The sequence below is a fragment of the Erithacus rubecula genome (genome assembly GCF_903797595.1).
Source record: "Erithacus rubecula genome assembly, chromosome: 19".
NCBI lineage: Eukaryota > Metazoa > Chordata > Aves > Passeriformes > Muscicapidae > Erithacus > Erithacus rubecula.
This window is the reverse complement of record NC_136671.1, coordinates 8,618,939-8,640,621: the sequence shown is the minus strand read 5'-3', so window position 1 is coordinate 8,640,621 and position 21,683 is coordinate 8,618,939.

Genomic DNA, 21,683 nt, shown 5'->3' with positions numbered 1-21,683 from the left:
CCCAGCCTGGGGGGACCACTCACTCACTAGCTGGCTTGTCTGACTAAATTAATGTTTTACATTTCTTGTCTAGTTTGCAAACTTTTAAAAAATTAATCCCATCATTTCAACAAGTGTAACAACTAAATTATCATCTTTACATGATTAAAGTCTCTGCTGCGTCTTTTCTTGGCAAACATTACATGCCCATAATTTTACTAAATGTAATAAACCAACCATAGAACTATTAATTTTAGCATGGTATTCATGACAATTAGAAACGCATGAACCTTAAAATGATAAAAACTGAAATGAATACCAAAATAGCATGAAACACAAGAATCCAGCTCCTCAAACCAGGGAAATGGATATTATTGTCCATTTCAAGAGACAGCCCCAGCACCACCCGAGATACCACAGGCTGGAACGGGGCAGGGGTGGCACCCTGGCCCCCAGCTCCAGCCCCAGTGGAAGAAAACTTTCACCAGGACCTGGTGGGATGGGGGAATAGCAGTGACAGCACAGTGCTCCCACAGCAGCTCAGCTGAGGATGGGCTGCAGGGACGGACACACTCTGAAACCCTCCTGGCTTCAGACCCACCACGAGGATCCCCACTTCTCCCACTGCTGGACTGCTGGGCTGGGAGCTCTCCTGTCCTCAGGGGCTCTGGCCAGAGGAGTCCCCAGCTGCACTCCAGTTGCCCCAGACTATGAGAAATCCACTGCTTCCAAAGACCTGGAAATTATCCCTTTTAACTCACATGGGAATCACATGAGTGAGAAGCTCCTTTTCTTCACTTTCAACAGCTGAACTTTTTCTTTTCTTAAAAAAAGAAAAAAAAAGAAGAAGAAAAGAAAAGAAAAAGCAAAAAACTAGACACTGAGTATTTGATCCCAAGCCAAAAACAACCTTTGGTATCAAGGCATTCCTGAGCTGCTTTGTTTATAGATACCAAAATACACACACACTGCTGCAACCACATAGAGCACAAACTGCTTCCATCCTCACGGCCCAGGGCACAAATCACACACTGGGGCCACAAACAGCCAGGGCCAGCAGCCAGACTGGAGCTGGTGGCCACAGCAGAGCCCAGCCCAGCCCTGCCACTCGCCCTGCTCGCTGTGTCCTAGTTTGCACAATTCCTGACGGACTGGACGGTTCTGCGTTTCCTTTTCCATTAGTGCTGATTGCCAAAATATTTGTGCAGTGATGGAATTTGCCTGCCAGAACTAGAGCAGGAGGAGGGAGCTCTGTTTTCGTCTGACCTCGAGTCAGGAGAGGTTCTGGGTCCCCGGCTGGAACTACTGGAGCTGAGCTCTGGCTGGAGCCCAGAGCTCCTCCTGGGACGAGCCCGGGCGGGCTGTGCCTGCCCTGCACTGGGAAGGGTGGGAGGGCTCTTGCCTCCAACAGGACACAGCAACCCAACCCCTAGAAGGAACCAGAATGTTTCCACTTCGCCCGAGCGCGCTAGGAAACTTTTGGAGAGGCTATTTTAGCAAAAATATGCTAAATGCCTCCAGATCGATGCCCGTGAGTAGGAAAAATCAAATAGCTTTGCCATCATAAACAGCAGAAGGATGGCAACCAGAGGAGTCCAGCAAGCTGTGGGATAAACAGGAAAGAGTTGGAAATTTCCAGGGCATTGTTTGAAATGCAAGACAGAACATTCTGATCTACTTTTACTGTTTTGATGTTACATTTCATGTTTTAAAACACTCCATGCCTTTACAGAAACACTGCAAAGATGTCAAAAGAATTCAAATACACCAACTGCTCTTTACTTGGCTCTCCTTAGTCATTGCTGATTAGCAACATTTCCATCAGAATGGAGGCAAGACATTTAAGGACAGCCACATGGTGCCACTCTGGCTGTCACTTGGCCCACAGGGAGGACAGGGCAGGTCTCCTCCTCTCACAGAAAGTTGGGCAGCTCCCAGCTCCAGCATCGTTTCACCCCAGGTTCTGGGCAGGTACCCCATAAGACAGCAGCAACATGCCAGGGCACAGCTTTCTGTTGATGAGAGCAAGCAAGATCTTCCCAACCAAGTGGTGACTCACAGAAAGGGCACAGAGAGATCAGCTGTCACCAGCACACTGGGAAGAGACAGCACAGGCACCCACTGCTCCTTACTGGGGATGGGGAGCAGCAGGGATAAGGGACAAAAGCACTTTTCAAGGCTCTGAGCAGCCAGCCCACACAAGGGATGAGCCACACTGGCTCCTGCCCTGAACATTGGCTCAGCCCTGCACAGGGGAATGGTGACAGTGCTGTGGCAGCAGCATCCCAACCATCCCCATGAGCACAGGCAACAGACCAGCAGCTCACACATAAAAACCCATGCTCAACACCCCTGCCCAGGGCTCAGTGTCCCTTCCCTGCTGGGCACAGCTCAGCTGGTGCCCTGGTGAGGCTCTGAGCCACCTTCCAGGGCTGCAGGTCTGAGGACACCACAGGTCACGGCTCCGCTGCAAACATGTGTCCTTGTGATGATCTTGGCAACAGAAATGGCCTAAATATTTGTTCAAGAGCAGTGAGTGTCTGTGTGTGTCAGGCACAGAGAGACTTTTCTCCTGCTCAGCCATTTATCCTGCTTTGTTGCTGCCAGTTGGAAGCTGCTCTGTGCTATCCAGGCCCTCGCAGAGCAGGGTGGATTCTCAGCCAGCCACAGCAGCATCATGCTGAGCCCAGGCTCTCAGACTCAGGCTCACATCTCTCCCCATGTGTACACAAGTGGCACAGCAGGTTCTCACTCTCAGCTCCAGGCCATGGCTCCCCACAGCTCCACTCTGCCTGTGCCCTCCCCTGGGGAGCTCTCACTGCCCCTTCCACAAGAGACAAATTCATGTTTCTGGGGCAGAGCACTCCTGAACCATTCCCAGCACTTTCAGGACATAAGCTTCACTCTCCTGGCTCAGATTTTAGGTAAGCCAGCATTTCTCTGAGACAAACCCTTACAGGAGGCAGATCAGATTTGTTCATCTATACAGTTAGGCAGTCAGATACTATGCCCCCAGGAATGTGCTCCACTGGCTTAGCACCAGGTTTAGGAGAAAGGTGGGAGAGTGCAAAACCTTCTAATAAGGTCACAGCACATGTCCCACCTCCTCAGGCTGAAGAACAGGAGGCCAGAAAAGCAGAGGTGGCAGATGAATCCATTTAAAGGCCATCACAACAGGCTGTGCCCAGCTTTTCTTAAACTAAGAGAAAACAGGTTTTTCAGAGATGCAGCCCCAAAGTCAACATCAGCAGCCAAGGCTCTCCCTTTGAACAGCAGCATCTCCTGCAGCCAGTGCAGGCCAGGGGGGCAGTGGGAAGCTGGAGCCAGGCAGGACGTGACCATCATTTGTACATTTTACGCTCTGGAGAGTTTTACATTTTATTGTCTTATTTTTTTTTATTGTCTAAGCCCTTCAAAAAGATATTGGAGCTGTCAAATCTAAAGTCTCCTGACGATAAGCATGCTCTGTAGAGGAGGTCCAGGACATTACTGCAAGAAATGTCTTGGGAGCTGCTGGGGCTGAGGGTCAGCCCTGTCCCTGGTCCCTCTATGGGGCTGCACTCAACAATTAGTCTCCAGTGAAAATCAGCCACAGAAGTTCAGAATTTTTTTTTTCCTTCCATTTCCACAGATCACCTTCTGCTCCAAACATGGAAACCATATGGCAGACAGGTCCTATCCCCTGCCAAGAAATTCCTTCTTGATGAGATCCCTGTAGCTATCGCTGAGGCTACATGGGCTTCCAGCAAGGGAGTTCACTTTCTGCATCAGACAAACCCTCCAAGCAACTCAGGGAGGAAGAGCAGGGCTTGAGGTGCCAGAATTCATGCTGAGGCTGTTGCCTGTTGAGAGTAATTGCCCTCAGAGGGAATATTGTCATGCTTGGATTTTCCTCCCTGTCCCTCCAGCTGAAGCCAGCCTCGCTCCACTCTCCACACAAGCAGCAAGGCACAGCTCAGATGGGGCTGGAATCTGGCTGCAGACCCTCTTCTCCATCTGAGGGGCACAGGGGGAGCACACAGGGAAACACAAATGGTGAGTGTTTCACCCACAAACACGGCCCAGGCTTGGGAAGGGCTAGAAATTACACCATTCCTGACAGGCAAAGGAGTCATAGGGATTTGGTGAGGAATAAAATCCAAAATTCAGCCCCATGTTGGGAAACTTAATCTAAAACTGTACAAGTCCACAGTACAGCCCAAGACAGGGAGCAACAACAGCAAGGCAGGGGGAGGTTCACACCAAACCCCAGAGTCCTTCAGCTGGAATCCCCCCACTCCTGCTGCTGACTCAGAGTTTTGTGGGAGCATCCCATCCACAGGGACTCATTTCTGGGGGTTACCTTGCATTCAGCTCTGTGGTGGTGCATCACATTGACTTGTGACCCTTGAACCAGGAGAGTCACAGCTCTGCCCTCACTGCTGACACCACCCATCTCCATGTCATCTGCAGGTACTACAGGACAGGTTTTTATCACCATTGTTGTTAAACCACACATTAAATCATGTCAGAATGTTCCTTAGGAACACCACAGGGAGCGACGCTGCCATTACTGACCAGACTTTGAAATCTGTCATTAAGCCAATTTTTAATCCACATAATATGTGCTATTAGCTACAGGTTCTCTGGGCAAAATGTCAAACATCTTCAAAAAAATTGAAATACACAGCACCAACTGTGCTACGCTTCCTAACTGGGCCCAAAATTTGATCATACTGGACTCTTCATATGTTTTCTCCCAGCAGGAGCTGCCTGTCCCTGCTCCACACAGCACTCCCAGATCAGCAAGGGAAAGTGCACAACATGTCTGGCCATTGCTGTAATTAACTTCTTGTTCCTGCAAGGAACTCCTGAGTTGCTGCTCCTGGGCTGCCCTTAACTTCCAGAGCAGAATCTCCCAGGCACACTCCAGCACCCCACTCTAGCACAGCACAGTGTAAAACAGCCCCAGAAAACTGCAGGGAGAACCTGCCAGCAGCCAGACCCCCAATAAAATACATGGCAGCACAGTGAGCCCTGCACAAACCCTGTGAGTGTGCCATGAAATTCCAATTATTAGTCAAGCACTGGGGATCAATAGTGTTCCCAAGCTCCTGTGGCTTTTGGGCAGTGGAGGCAGCAGCTGCTGGGTCAGGAATTGTCAGATGGGTCAGGAACACCAAGTACAGGAGAGAGGGCAAGTGCTGGGAGATGCTGTGCCACTGCAGCAGACACAGGACCCTCAGGGGACCCTGTGTCAAAGGCAGCAGTCCCTGAGCAGCAGAAACCTTTCTGGCCCAGAGCAACACCTCAGGCAGCACCTGGACCCCTGGTGCCACTCAGTCATTTCTGCTGGCCCAGATCAAAATCAAATTCAAGATGGATCCCAGTCACAAGTTTTTACACTTTTATAAGTTTTGGTTCATCTACATCTTGTGGTCAATTATCCAAACACAGCCCCAGGCTATGAAGTCTCAGCCCCCTGGCTTGCCCCCTTTCCCTCACTGTTGTTTCTGCTTTTTGGGTACCAGTTGTCTTTGATTCTCTAGCTAGAAAGGGATTGTTTCGTTCAACTACTCTATGAAGAGAACTTAATTACACCTAACACGAAGTTCAGTGTTACACACTAAGCAGCAGAGAATCTGAAAAATATAAAAGCTAAAACCCAAGGCACCAATGATGCTCAGCCTAACCTCAGCCCAGCTGATGATTCTGGCAGATGGTATGGGCCAGCTGAGGCTGTTTTTGTGGGGTCCTGTGCCAGTGAGCACAGTGCAGGGCACAGCCACCATCCCGGCTCTCCAGCGTGGACCGGCAGGGCCACATTTGCTGAAGAGCTGGGAAGGAAAAAAATCAATGAGCACAGCGCAGTCAAAACAGATTCTGGCAGAGTCTAGGCCATCCTGAAGTGAATATTACTTGGGACTAAATTGTTTTCCTTATCTAGCAGTTTGTCCTAAGGAGCTGGACTTAGCCTCCCAGCGAACCCAATAAGTCTTTCAGTTTGACTGGAAACTCCACATTTTTCCTTTTTAGAAAAATGTCACAGACATTCCTCTGTTTCATTACTCTCCTCTGCTTCTCCTTTCCTTCCCATTAAAGCCCTGGCGAGAGGAGGCCAAGCTGAGCGCCAGTGCAGGGCTGGACACAGGCCCAGACTGTCTGGACGTGGCTCAACAGTGGAAAGACCTATTGTTTTCCTTGGCAGGCAACTGGTATTTTTCCTTATGCCCAGAAAGGCTGCGCCAATTTACAGCCCATGACCTGTGGAGGGGGAGGAAGAGCCAGACTCGGGTCCCACCCTTTTCCCCCTCCAATAATCTCAGTCTGTGGAGGCACCACACACCCTCCTGCTGGGCAGGGACCATCACCCTGAAAATTAATTCCTGTAGCCAGGGCAGCAGTCCTTCCCCCCAGGTATCCTGTGCCCCTCACTCAGGTTTATCACACAGCCAGGATCTGATCCTGAGTATAACCCCAGGGAGTGGGCAGCCTCCCTTGCTCCAGAGCTGCCTCCCAAGCCCTTCCCATGCTCACAGGGCTGTCCCAGGGGATGGCTGGCACATCCTGCTCCTGCCTGGACAGAAATCCCACCAGCACAGCCCCCCTGATGCTATCTCAGGACTTCCAGCACCGGGGCAAGCAGGAAGCACAGGGCTGTGGGAAAACTAAACAAGGAAGTTTGACGAGGTTTCTCACACCACCGAGTAGGTTTGGTCCCTTCTCACTGAAAAACCACTGGGCACAAGTTCAGGTCAGGACTTGCCTTATCATGAATTGTTTCTCCCAGGCCTCAATGCCATCAGCAGCTTCCACCATCCTGCTCCTGGCACCATCCCCAGACCGTGGCACAGGGGCCTGTATTGTACTCCCTGTATTTAGGCAGGGAAGGAGCCGTAAGTGCACACGTGCTGAGTCTGCTGATAGCTGAAATCTCTCCTAGGGAAGCTCCTTCTGGGGCATAAGAATGAGGAAAAACTCAACATTTCATCGAGGGTTTGGTCCCTAGCCTTCCAAGACTTTCCCCACCTCAAGTCCTGAATCCTCATTTACCTCCCTAAGACAAGAATAGCTGCAGATTTAGAAATCTGGAATCCTTCACTGGAGCAGCAGATCTCCCCAAGCTGGGGGAGGTTTCCAGGCCTGCCCTTTCATCCATCAGCAGGATAATGCTCAAAAAAGGAAAAAACAAAAGAGTAAAGCAGAAGGTTTGCTCAATGCATACATCCTTCCAACTTTACATATTAATTACTCCTCTTGGCTCCCAGACCTCCACTTGCCAAGCACTCTGCCCTACCAGACAGGCTGTGCTGTGGCACACAAAGCCCCACAAGCCCAAATGGCCTTTTCCACTGCTCTTCACAGTGTCTTGGTTTAAAGGGGATGTGTAGCCCCAAACCAGCCCCATTATCTGCACCAGTTCCTACTCTCCCACAGCCTCAGCTCACACCTTGGGGCCACACAGACTGTGCAGGGTGCCCAGCATGGCAGAGAGCATCCCCAGTCCTTGGGGAACTCTTGGAGAGCACTTCCCACTATCTAAAGGTAAATCAGGCAGATCTTTGAACTTAGCAAGATACTTGCAGATACTTAGCAAGATGATGACAACGAGCATTAATTACAGCCCAGATTATGTACTTCACCCACCACGTTTCTGCAAGCTGCAAACCCCCCAAATGTCCTCAGACAGAGACCTCCATGAGCAGATATGGATGGAAAGGGAGGAAAGCCAAGCGACAACCGGGCTAATCAGAAAGGAAATGGCCTTTGTCACTTGGCCAAGTCAAACTCAGATTGTCTCTTGGATTTAAAGTGCTGCTGAAGCAAGAAAGCTCTTTAAGAGCACACACAGGAATTGTCCAGCAAATAGAATGGTGCCAGTTTTCTCCTCAGCTTTGGAAAGGAGATGCAGGATGCAATACAGGGCCATCACCAGGGGTCACAGAGTGGTGATTCAGTGATTTGGCACCCAGCAGAAAACTCATTTGTCACCTCTGCTAATTGCAGATCCCTCCAAAGGCTCCCAAGCTCACAGTCCCCCAAACCCTGCCATGCACTCTGAGCAAGGCAGAACACCCCAGCAGAACCACAGGGCATTCTTAGGGGTTGCATCTCCCCCATTCACCCCTGCAGTCCTTTCAGAGTGGATTATTCATCTTTCTGGACTCTCCATCACACCTCACAGCAGCAGGACTGCAAAGCTGCTCCTGGCATTTCCATTTTTATTATTGCTGGCTGGGAACACAGCTTCCAGTCTGGCCCCTGCCCCTGCCTGTGACTCCTGAGAGGCGAGGCTCCTGCTGGGACTGCTCCAGCTGCAGTGGAGAAAATGCTTTGCAGGGATTGTTTTCACAAAGCTTTCTATTGCCAGCTATTTTGATACCACGAGTCATCCCTGTGATGGGGAGGAGAGACCTCCCTTCCCCTCCAAAGGATATCCATGCTTTGTCAGGAGGCTGCTGGGTGCCAGAGCAGAGCTCATGGAAAGGGAGTCAAGGGCTGCCCCTCTAATCAGGGTGGTCCTTCCTGACTCCTTTTCAAAGCATTTTCCAAGGAAACTGGATGCATTGGCAGCAATCTGGACACTTCGTAAGGGAAATTTCACTGGCTTTGGAGGCAGACAGCTCCACAAGATGGAAGGTGTCAGACATTTCTTGTCCTGGCAGCAAACTCCTGTCAAATGATTCTATTCTGCCTATGAGGTATGGATGACCCTGGAGGAGTTGGGGACACTTTCACCTGCAAGTCCCAAGTCTGTCACCACCATTCCAGCTGGAATTACATCTCCAGACCTTTGGTAGCCCAAAAGCTGCTCAGAAGAGCCTGCTGCCCAGCCAGCCTCTTGGGTGGGAAACAGGAGACTGCTCCTTGGAAGAGTCAGGATCATCCTCATCTAGGCTCTCCTAGAAGACGTGGAGTTGGGTGATCAGGGCTGGGCAGGAGTGGATGCAGGGATCTGATCTAGAGCAATGACAAGATAACATATTTTGACACAAGGAGAGAAAAAAACCATGTTTTCCAGGTGTCCAGCTCCAGCCTTGTTGAGCCCAGAGCCAGGAGCCCACCCCTCTGTATCTCAGGGTGCCAGTGCCCAGAAGCCCTCCCAGGGGTCAGAGTGGTCACAGCATGGTGTTTCTCCCAAGGGGAGAACTCTGCTCAGCACAGAACAGCTTGAGTCAGGAACCACAGCGTGCCACATCCCACTGCCTGTACCCACAGGGCAGGAGGAAACCAGGCAGCTCCTGAGCCACCAGGCACCTTCCCACGAGCTCCCTCAACCCCTGCCAAGGGAGGGGAGCACCTCATCCCGCTGAAACACGCCTGGCAGGGCTGGGGGAGCGTGACTAACCCTGCAGCGGCGCTGGGAACGCGAGCGGCGCCGCACGCCCCGGCCAGTGTGAACACGCTGCTCAGCTGGGATTGCTTCAGAAATGGGATAAATAAGGAAGTGGCAGCTCAGCCAGGGCAGCAGGTAACCCCAGCCTCACAGACAGCTGGTGCTCTGCCTGCAGTGCTCTGCCCTGCAGCTCCTTCTCCAGACACAGCGAGGGCGCAGGGCTGTGCAATCCCGAGCGCCGCGGGCACCCAGGGAGCTGCTGCTGGGCCAGGGATCTCATCCCTTTGGAAAAGGCAGCATGAGTTCTCTCTCACCCACCAGATGGGCCCTGCACAGTTCCATGGGGTGAGACCCTCATGGGAGGGATGAGCTGCTCCATGGGGACACATCTGCTATGGAGCAGGCTGGCTGCTGGGGACAGATGTGTCCATTACCTTACAACCCAACTCTCCTGTTCAAGCAAGACCTCTCTCAGGAACAAAGGATCTTTCCATTTGCCTATGGGCAGCCCCAGGTTTTGTGTCTGGGTGTTCTGGGAGGTCAGCTGCAGCTTTCAGAACAACAACAAGCACAAAGAGATGCTGTAAATGTATTCATGTGCAAGCAAAGGAAAACTAACCATGATTTTCAACAACACAGGTATAATAGTACTCCAGCTACAGCTAATTAAACCCCTTGTAACAATGTCAAAGGGAGGGGTGTTTTTCCATTATCTTTTTCCTTTTATTTACATGTTCATTGGGATTTCACCCCCAACTTTGTCATATGCTGCACTACCTTCTCCCTCTCATGATTTCAACATGTCCTGCACATCCCAGATGTGCAACTGCAGCATCTGGGGAAAACAGAGACAAGGATGAACTCAGCGACCACCCAGAGACTGCCAGGCCATGGCTCTGGACACCAGTGTGACCCTGGGCAGCCACACAGCTGGGGAAGCCACAGGTGATGAGGCAGACATGGCTGGGACAGGAACCAGCACCTCCTGCCCAGCTCCTGCAGCCCTGCTTGACAGCTCACACACACTCCCAGGGGAAAACTGAACCAATTGACACAGAGAAACTACAAGGGCTCAGTGGAAATGATTTGTTACCAATTAAGGAGGAAGTCAATTAAGGCAATCGGTACAGGTTAAAGAAAAGATGGCCTAAGAAATACCTAATTGACAGGAAAAAAATAATACAAAGAGCCACCTTGCAGCAGCCCTGCATTAACCAGGGAGACCGGGGATGCTGTGAGGTTTCAAGAGTTCATTGCATTTATGATCAGGAGCACAGAACTCCAGAGGCTTCTGCCCAGATGAAAGGCTGAGGGAAAAATATTGCAAATCATCAGTGAACTTTCGACTGCTTTAATCCTCCTCTGTCCCCTTTTTCTCCCATTCACTATGTCAGCAATATCTGGAATCCACCACCCACAGGTGTGTTTTCACACACAAGTGATGTGCAACAACTTCCACATCCACCCATCTAAAGAACATCAGCTATTGTTAGAATTCCAGACACACACTTTTATCCAGCCCAGGAAAGCCCCAAGCTAAAAATATTTGGAGGCTGGAAATATCCTCAGACATCAATCACTGTGAGCTTACTGGAGGATACAGGAGCCACAGAGGCACAGGTGACCCCAGGAAATGACAGGGCCAAAGAATCTAAAGAGCAGAGACAAAGCAGAGGTGGTGCTGAGGAGAGACATCCTGGCTGCTCCAAGGGAGTGCTGGAACCCATGATGGCTCCTGATGATTGTGGGACCAGGACACTGCAGGGGCTTCCAGGACCAGAGATCTCTGGAGCCAAGGTCTGCAGCATGGCACAGGGAGGAAAGCCAGCTGAGCTCTCCTGGTGCTGCTCAGCTTTGGTCCAGGGTGGTAATACTGCCCATGAACAAGGGGTACCCATCACCAGCACCCCATCCACCCCTCCAGGAGCACACTGCCCTTGTCCCACCAGCACAGGATCAGGCTCTGGTGACCAGTAGAAGCATTTGTACCTCCATAAATGCTGTGTGGTTGCACCTTGATCTCCCCTGTGATCTCTACAAACCATCTGCTGAACCCCCCTGCCACCCCTCCTGCCCTGAAGAGCTCTGATCCCACAGGTGCCAGCACATACATCCATTATGGGATCCTGGGGTCCTTTGCAGGAATAACTCTGATGTGCTACAGACTTCAGATGGGGCTAAATCACTTGCCTGGTATGAAGGATGCCTTCCTTGGTGACATTTTTAACACTGTTTTTAAGGAGCATATTGCCCAGCTGGAAATGAGAATCCATCAGGCAATAGCATATATCGTAGGTCCTGGTCAGTAAGTGGAAAGAATTGGGGTTTATGGCTCAATAAATCATAGAACTTTCAATTAGATGAGTAGCTTAATTACTCAGCTGGATTTCGCATCCTACCTCTTTTGTAAGATCATATTCTTTTAATGGCAACACAGCCCTTACCAGGGCCCTGACAAATTGCACTTCATTCCTTCCTATTCAGCATCTGACTGGAGCAGGTAGGGCATTACAGCTTAAATTCATTAAATTGCTCTTAACATACAACTTCCCTTGACTTTCTGTAGATTATTCAAAATAAATGGCATCCCATGAACGCCCTCTCCACTGGGCAGGATTGACTTCCCTTCTGTGACCCTCTCCAAACAGAAAAACACACTGAATAGAAACAGGGAGATCAGCACACATTTACTAATGGGCATCAGTGTGTTTGTTTCAGGACTTTTGACACTTCAGGTTTCTCCTCCCTAGACTGGGCAAGGCTGATGCTATTTGGATTGCAAGGAACCCCTCCAGTTTCACTAATTTGTCACACACCTCGATGCCTGAAAACCACAATCATCTGCAGCCAGGGCCCCAAGGAGCAGCAGCACACAGGGGGATGCACAGCCCCAACAGCCCTCAAAACACTGCTGATGCCTTCAGGTAAAGAGGGGCTTGCCAATACACTAAAGTGGTCACTTACAGCCACAAAAATATTGCTGAAGTCCTGGGGATAAACAAGCATGACTTTTGACACAAAATAGACAGACACTCCCTGCCCCTTGGCAGTGGGACCCACCAGTGATCCCAAACACAAATTGCCATCAGTTTTGCAGAAGGATCTGCTGGCAGCCATCTGGCTGAGCTCTGTGGAGCTGTAAAGCTTTAGTGGGAGAAGTGCTGGAACATGCAGAGCTCCAAGGCGGGGCACAGGAGGTGCCTCCACCAGCACTCTGTAGGAACAAAGAGCACCCAAACCCAGGCAGCAGCAAGCAGCAGGGAGCAGGAGGGATCCAATCCAGCTTGCTGATGCTGACAGGTGCCCTGACACACCTGAGAGAGGTCTTGCTTGGCTGTGATGAACAAGAGAGTTGGGTTGTAAGGTAATGGACACCTCTGTCCCCAGCAGCCAGCCTGCTCCATAGCAGATGTGTCCCCATGGAACACCTTGACCTGTGCTTGCAACTCATCCCTCCACAGCATCACCCAAAAGCAGCAGGCCAGGATCACCAGTGGGGTGACCAATCCCAGGGGAAGCTTCAGCAGTTGGTGTGAAATGAACCTGTACCTCATCCTCACTTCTGAAAAGTCAAGTTTTATCTGAAAGCCAACATTTCCCATACACAGAACAGAGCACCCAATCCACAAAGAGCTACTCCGTCTCTCCTCACTTTCTTCCTATTGCACCTCAAGAGTTATAGATCCTTCACACTCATAAAAGATAATCACCCTTCATGGGTGAAGGAGCCTCTATTTATACCACTGCAGCAGGATGAATAGGCTGTGCAATTAAAGCAGGAGCTGCAGCAGAAGTGCCGGGCACAATTCCTATTGAAGGGAAAATCCAGTATTTTCCAGTACCTAAAAATTTTTACTGCTGGGTAAAAGATTTAATCCCAAGGCTCAGTCATGCCGTTTCCCACATCCTGCAAACACAGTGTGCACAGCACTGCTCTGGGTACCGAGTCACGGGGCCCATCCAGGAGCTCCAGGCACATCCCTGGGTGCATCCCTGCATCAGAGCTCTCCGGGATTACAAGGATGGCCACTGGCCACGCCTGGCTGGGGTCTCCAGGAGTCCTGGACCTCCAGGGACCCTCTGCCACAGGCGGCTGCGCGGGGGGCACTATTTACCCTGTTAATTTCTGAGGGAGGCGTTTTAATTGCTTTAAATTACCGCTGGAAAAACCGGAGTGGTCAACAATCAATCAGGCTGATTTAGCACCCCGTGCCCACCCGCGGCGAGCCGGCAATCAGCTGCCGCCACGAGATCCATTATTGATGAACTTTGCTAATTAGCCGGGAGCGCTGTGCTGAGCACAGAGGCCACTGCTGCCCAGGACAGGGGACCTGTGTGACACCAGCAGAGCCAGGGGCACCAGGAGGGATGCCCAGCTTTCCCTCCTTTCCCAGGCAGGACACAGCTGATCCTACAGACAGCGAGGCAGGCAGCGCAGGGGTGAGGAAGGCTGCACCTCCCAAAATGCAGGGCACAACCCGTGGGAAGAAGTGAAGATATCCACGGAGCAAAGCCACCCTGTATTCCAACAAAAGCAGGCAGGGAAGAGGAGGGCATTGCAATTCTGCACAGGGATCCAGAGCTCCCATCCCTGCCAAGAGCACCTCCACAGCGACGGGCGAGCGCGTGCCAGTCATCCATCAGCCCACTGATCTCATCCTTGATTTTCATGGACAACTTTGATTTTTCATCATAAATTCTCCTTGTTCCTCGCTGGAGACTGACAGGGGGTTTAAGTACAGAATGAAACGGAGAATATTAAAGTGGCTGCTATTCTTTTGTGCCTGTCGGCTGATTCACTTTAAACACTCACTGTCCTTTTCACTGAGAATACCACAACACTCCAGGACCCTCAAGGCCCTCAAGGATATTGATTAAATGCAGCTTCCCCTGGATGACCCTTCCTTTTCTTTAAGTTCCCCCCATTTTAAAGAGGGACAGTGGAGGTCCAAGGGTCCTGCCTGGCCACTGCCAGGCTTGGTTGGGAGCACAGCAGCACCATATCAGCCTTCAGATGCCCCAGGCCTGGCCAGCTCCTTCTGCCACACTGCTGCTGGGTGGCCCCTGTTGGTGACACTGGAGCTGCAGTCCCAGCTCTCCTCATGGCTCCAGTCCTGACAAAAGTTCTGTGCCTGAAGAGCTCAGCTAGCACCCAGGAAACTCTGCCTGCAGCTCACAGTACCATGCTGAAGCCCCCCAAATCCTTGCTTCCAGGGGCATCTCTCCCCTTCCACTCCAGGGAAAAAGCTTCTTTAGCATCCCCAGCTTGTTCTAATCCCATCAAAGCACTCCTGGCTGATGCCCCCTCGCCCGGGGTGCCTCTGCTGCAGGCACCCACACAGTGCTGGCGCCAGCCCCTCTCCCTGGCAATCCCAGCCACAATCTTTTATCTGCAGACACAAAGCAGCAGTGCCCTGCAGCTCCTCTGCTAACAGGTGATTAAACGTGCATAAAGATTTACTCATTTCCCCTTCCCGGCGTCAGTAAGCAACACGAAAAAATAAATATTCCAAGCGCTCAAATATTAAGGCTCCAGCTTCGCAGCGGGAAACAACGACTTGGAGCTATGGAGGTTTCCAGCCTCTGCTGGGAAGAGGTTTCCATCCAGCTGCAGGAGGCAACCATTCCCTAATTCCACTTTACAGTCACTAACTCAGTGCTGCTGCTGCTGCAGCTTCCTGTGTGTTTCTCAGCGAAGGTGCTGAGCCCCACCTGGCTGCACACGAGGCAGGGCAGGGGAGGGTCATCAGCATGGGTCTGGCTGGTGCTCCCTTGCCCCCACACCCCCCAGACCACCTGAACAGCAGCAACCATGGTCCATAGGGCACCAGTCCCTGTGAGCAAACCTGCTGCTCCTTCCTGGGACAGGGTTGGGTGTGGACAGGTGGGAGATCTCTGGTCTGGGGACATGGCCCAAGAGGTTCAGCCACAGCCCCATCTGGGACACCCCTGGAAGCCCCGGGAGTGGCTGAGGTCGCTGGCAGGCTGCTCTGGGTGCCCTCAGATGCTCAGTTTGTTCAGCATTCCTGACCTGCCTCCAGCACAGCTTATCTCTGCTCTGCATCGCTCTGGGATGGAAACAGCCCCAGCCCCAGGGGAAGTTTGCTCACCCTGCGTTTACACCTGAGAGATCCGCTGTTTACCCAAAGCTGTGCAAACTGTAGGCCTGGAAACCCGACTGAAACCCTTATGCAACCACCCTTCTGAGCCAGAAACAGCCCAGCAGCAGCTTGCACGGCTTGGCCCGGAGCAAGGTGGGTGTAAAAACTGGAACAGAGCCACAAGCAAGAAAGCAAGTCCATGTACAGAGCATCTCTGTGCCTCCAAGGAGGCTCAGCCTCCTGGGTGACACTGAGGTGACACTTGGGTGCTGCCAGTACACACACCTGCACAGGCAGGAGAGTCCTGGGAGGCTGGAAAGGGAATCCCACATGGATCAGCACCTCTAGCCCATACCCAAGCCTGCCTGCCTGTGCAGAACTGTCCCCTCACCACCTCCATCCAAGCAGAACAACTGCAGGAATCCCATGTGTGAGCCCTTGGTAATTCCCTGCATCCTCTGACCTCAGCTCCTCTGAACGCAGAGAATGGCACAGCCATTTGGTCTGAGTCACATGCCAGGAGGAAGATGCCACCACCCTCTCCTCACTGCCACCATTTTACTTCCAGACAAGGAAAAATGCTGGTTCTCAGTCAGGCACACCAAGGTGACCCAGAGACAGAGCAGCTCTGCTTCCCAGGTCTGCCTGGCCAGGTGAGCCACTCCAGCCAGAGGGGCAAGACACCCTCTGCACTCCCAAAGCCCAGACTGGGGACACACAGACACTCTGGGCATACAGAGCCCCCAGCACAGCCCCTTCCCAGTGGGGGAACCCTCCTGCTCCAGCCTGGGCAGGCAGAGCAGCATCCTCCTGCAGCCAGGGATCGCACTGCACCCAGATCTGACCCAGCAACTCACCACGAGACACCCCCAGCACGACTGACACCAGAAACAACAGCCCCAAGTGCCAGCAGTTTATCACCACCACTGCATTCACCCCCATGGAAATCACGCTTTGATTTGTCTATTGATTTTTAAATGTTCAAATCAGCACAGACTCACTTCTTACCCACTTTCTTCTGCTCACAGCCACCTGCCCCCAACACCTCCAGCTCCCTGGGAATCACCTTTCCCCAGCTCCTGCTCTGAAAAGGCCCCAGTGTCCCCACTGCACCACTGAGCACATCAGGGCTCCTGCTCCAGTACAGACCCATCGGTTCCAGGGCACAGCTGCTGCCAATTACCACTACTTAACTGGCACATTAAGCACAAAGTAAGGAATTAGGAGTTTCGGTCTGCTCTCTACTTAACAATAACAAAGTCACTTGACCTTTTTTCAGCCACCACAATGGCTGTGTAAGTGACTGCTTGACAAATGGGCTTTGTAATGGTCTCTGCTCTTTCTCATGTGGCTGGTGGAACAGTTAATATCTTGAGTCACAGCATTAAGAGGAGTGCTCGTGATTAATTTAAGATGTCAATTAATCACCCCAAATGGACTGGTTTGTCATCACTTCCTAATGGGAAGATGTTGATTTGTCCCACAGAATTTGTAACAGGAAGGGAGGCTGAAGGCTCCGCTCAGAGCTCTGCGACCAGCGCTAGTGAGAGAGGAAGGAAGGAAGGAAACAACCACTTCCACATACAAGGGTGCCACTGTGTTCCCATTTTAAAATCACACCGTCCTGGGAAGAGCCCTCAAGTGTTTTTTCCGAAGTGCCAGCCCTGATTATGGCTTTAGACACCTCCTTCCAGCAATCCGAGGTGTGTCACCCACACTGCAGGGCATAGGGTCCACTCCTTAGAAAACCCACACATTTTTTCCCTCTAGTACAGACAGCAAGAACTGGAAAAATCTCTGATTTTAGCTGGACAAAGGAGACGTTGACAATTTCAAATCTGTCCTTGGTTTCCTTTTATAGAAACAAGACATGTGCAGTGATGATTCAGAAATGTAGCTCCAGAGATTGCCAGGGCTGCTTCACACCAGCTCCTCCGAGCTAAGCAGCCATCCCTGGCAGAGCCTCTGTGCTCAGAGTCACCCACCCCAGCCTTGGACCAGGAGCTGCACGGGGTCCTGCCTCTCACACCCCATTTCTGGAGGCCAGCTGGTCAGTGGGAGTGCTGGTCAGCACTGCATGCATGGTCAGAATACATCTGTGGTCTGATGTGTTGCAGTGATTCTGGACAGGTTCTGCCAAAGCCCTGAAATTTTTCTCCATTTCTAAAAAATATGCTGTTTACTACATGGCACTGATGGCTGAGCCCAGGGCCACCACAGCCAGCACACACTGCCTCTAGGAAGTTCATCTTAACTTTAGATTGTAGAAGAATGTCCTCCACTGGGAAATGTAAATATCCAAAATAACCCCTCATCAGCCCTCATACTGGGAAAAACCTCAAGGTTCCCCATGCTCCAGAGAAGATGAACAGGCTTTGTCTGAACAAAATCTTGTGGTGACAAGGAACTGGACCTCTCTGGATTCTAAGTGGAGAAGTTTGTACTCAAAGCAGGGGCCAAGAACTGCAGTTCCCTCTTTCTGGAGGAGGAACTGGACCTGGGGATCTCCCAGCCCAGAGTGTGCAGGGCAAGAGCCCTGTCACCCAGGCAAAGAAAGCGCAGAGTTGGCATGCAGCACCATGATTTGTGAAACAGCTAAACAGCAGCTTCTTGTAGCTATAAATATATTTCTGACTTTTCAACAGCTCTGCTCCATGAGCCCACCAGTGCCCAGCCTCTGCAGCCACAGGGGCTGCCTGAGACTCCAAGGGGTTGTTTCCTTGGCTGCACTTTTCCAGGATGTTTCTGGGTCACTTGCTTCTGTATGAGGCATTACCTGGACTCGTGTGAGCTGTGTCACCCCTCATCAGTTTCACACTGTGGCAATAAATAGAGTCTAAGCAGAGACAGATTTTTTTTTCCCACCCCCAAGTCTGTAAAAGAAAGGGCTGCAGGAGTTGGAGATGGAGCATCACCTGCCTCAGGCTCCCATGCAGATCCCAGCAACGCATCACGCTCCGGGCTGTAATTCACAAAGCATATTAATCATGTAACAAAGAAATAACTTGGGATGTTGGAAAATAAAAGAAATTATGAAAAAATAATCCTTTTTTTTCAATTGGTGTGTAATGAGGCAGGTTTTCCCCCACACAGGCAGGTTCCTCCCTGGGAGGAGAGCCGTGTTTCCTGCCTGCCCAGGGGCCCACAGCCCCGCTCTCCGTCACACCCCATGAACTGTGCTCCTCTGCCACGAGGAATGTGCACTCCTTTCCTACGAGTTCCCATGAAATCACAAAAATGTTGGGGGTCTGGGGGAGGAAGCAGTGCCTTTCCATCCATTCCTTTGCTCCCATGGAGGAGGTTTGAAAACAAATGTCCTTGTGTCTGTGCGTTCCTAGTGTGCAGCAGCTGCAGAATGGGTCCTGCTCACAGGGTGGTGGTGGGACCACGCTGCATTGGGGACCCCAGACTCAAGGTTATGAACTTCTTTTTAATGGGGTGACCCCAAGGAAGTCAGATGAACACACACCAGATGAGCCCAGACTGGGCAGAAGAAGGCACAGCATGGCACCAGCCTGCACTCGCTGGGATTTCTCCACGGCTTTCACCAGCCAAAGCTCCATGACAAAAATGTCAAATCTGGAATTTTAACCCATGAAATAACAAACCCATGAAATCCCAGATGCATTTCCACGAAAGCATCCAGCCCCCTCCCTAGCCATGGCTGGGCACACACAGTGGGATGCCTTGGTGCCAGCACCAGAACCTCCAGTGGGGTCACAGTCCTGTAACTACTGCTGCCAACAGGAAAACTGCTTTTACAGAACAGCCAGGTCCCAGGGGGGAAAGGTACAGGTCACATATCCCTTCCCTGCACTCAGGACCTTCCCAAGGGTCTTGTCCAGCCATCACAAACATGCACACATGTATGCAGCTTGCCTGGGGCGTGGGACAGAGCTCATCTAACACCTTGGGCAGCAGCAGCAGCAGCAGAGCCCATGTGTGCCACTCACTCCAGAGCTTTTGTGTTTACCAGCTCCCTGAGACAGACGCTGGAGCTGCTGCATGTTGCCTCCAGCAAAGTCCTGGGGAGAAGGGAGAGCGTGGCCCTGGGAGGAGGCAGCTCTGCTGCTCTGATCTAACCAGGACTGACACAAAGCTGGGGCCAGCGGCGCCCACCCCCTTCTTCTGGAGCCTGGACCTTTCATCCACAGCATTGCAATGGCAAAATCACAGCCTGAGCAGGGCCACAGTGGGCAGCCAGGCCATGGGCTGGAGAAGGTTCTTTTGTCACAGACCCCTCAGCACAGAGCAGGGGATGATTTCCTGATAATTTCCTGATTTCAGTCGGGGATCAATTGGCCACTTGCTCCCGTTCCTTCCCCCCAGGACCGGAGCCTCCAGCTCTGCATGCAAAGCAGTCCCTCCCTATTTCCAAATGCAAATGCCTCTGTGAAAGGCCTTGCTTTGAAACCAGCATTATTCCCCAGGGTCCCGACCCTCCCGCCACATCCCTCACCCCGGCCTCTAGCCCAGCCTCTGCCTCTGCCTTCCCAGAGTAACAAAGGTTACGGGAAATAAAAGCAGAGCGATTACCATCTGGGAATCATCAGGCAGAGCCCAGAGGGATGGAGCAGGCTGCAGAGACCGGGCTGACCCCGCAGCCCACCACCCATGCGTGCCTCAGCCCCCCCAAACCCCAGTGCCATGGTGTGAGGGGCACGGAACCAAGCTGAGCCAACTGAGTGACACCCTGCACCCCACTGAGCAGAGCTGGAGGGAAGAGTGGCTGCCACGTCCCTCCTCACACCCCAACACAGCACTTCTGCACCCCCAGAGCCAGGCACAGACAGCCCAGGATGGCAGCAGCATACAGCTATAGCCAGCAGGGCCAGGAAGTGCCTGGCAGCTCCATCTCACTCTGTCCTCATCCTGTGACCCGCCCAGTGAGGCTGAGGAATGGGCAGCTGGATGGGTCTTTGCTGGCCCCAGTGCTGGGGGTCACAGTGCAACAGGGATGGGGATGGGGATGGTGACATCCTGCAGCTCCACACTCCCTGTGTCCCCTCACAGGCGGCTGTGCCCATGAGTGGAGTGGCTGCTCCTCCCGGCCATCAATCTCCCTCTCTGTCCACCCTGGAGCCTGGAAATAAACCCCCCTGTAAATCTCCTCCACAACCTCTCTGTTTTGGTGGCGGAGGGCCCCACATTCCTGAGCTTCAGACTGCAGCCACGTCTTCAGGAGCGGAGCCACAAGAGCTTTCTGATGGTTAATTGCTGGCACACTCTCACTGAAAACATGAAACACCCCCTGACAAGCCGTGTGATTTATTACTGCCCACTGCAAAACGGAACAAAATCAATTGGCTATTACCTCACTTAGCGAAGGCTTGTCACCGCCTGGGAGCAGGGTGTTAAAAATAAAAGCCAGGCACAGCCCCGGCTGCTATCCCCACACTGGGGCTGCTCCACCTGCTTTGCCACAGATAACACCAGGGGCTGTGCCCTGGTCACTGCCATGCTGGTGCAGCACCAGCTTGTTCCTGCTTTGCTGTTATTAATCACACAAATGCCATTGTGAGCAAATCTTACAAGACATGCAGAGCAGAGTCGGGGTATTTATGGCAGAAATGTATCCTTTAATTAATCAAATTCATGCAACCCTTCCTGCCCCAGCAAGGTGGACCCTCCGTGGTCGTGGCACTGGCAGGGAAGGGCTGTAGCTGTGTTTGTGAGCAGGTGGGATGTGCCAGGGAAAGGGAGCATCCATCCACCCGTGTCTGAGAGTGGCAGCCTTGGCTTTCCTTCTCTCTGAGCAGACACCCTCAGTGTGCCCAGTGCAGGCTGCTGAGCACCCATGCTGATGCAGCTGCCTCTGCTTGCATTTCCAAACATGCAGGGAAATCCATATATTGCCCTACAAAAGTGACCAGAGAATCGCTCCAGCAGAAATCCACCTGTATTTCCCCAGTGCCAGATCTTTGCCTTGATAGGAAAAGGAGTGAGCATAAACCACCAGAGAGGCAGTGGAGGTCTGGGAGCACATGCCCTGTCAGCAGTGGGACAGCTCAGGAGCCAGGGCCAGGGCAGCTGCCACTCTCTGGGACACTGCAGCTAATGCCAGTGGGACAGCCCTGTGCCTGGCAGCCCTGGGTTCATTGCTGTGACATATGAGAGGCAGAGCCCTGAGGGCAAGCAGGGACCCTTCTCCCAGCTGTTTCCATGGCCAGTGTTGGGGACTGTGTCCTGGTGCAGGTGGGACAGCCCCAGGCATTACCCACAGGGTGGGCAGCAGCTCAGGAGCTGGCAGAAGTGGCTGATGCACATTTTCAGGATATTTCAGAAAC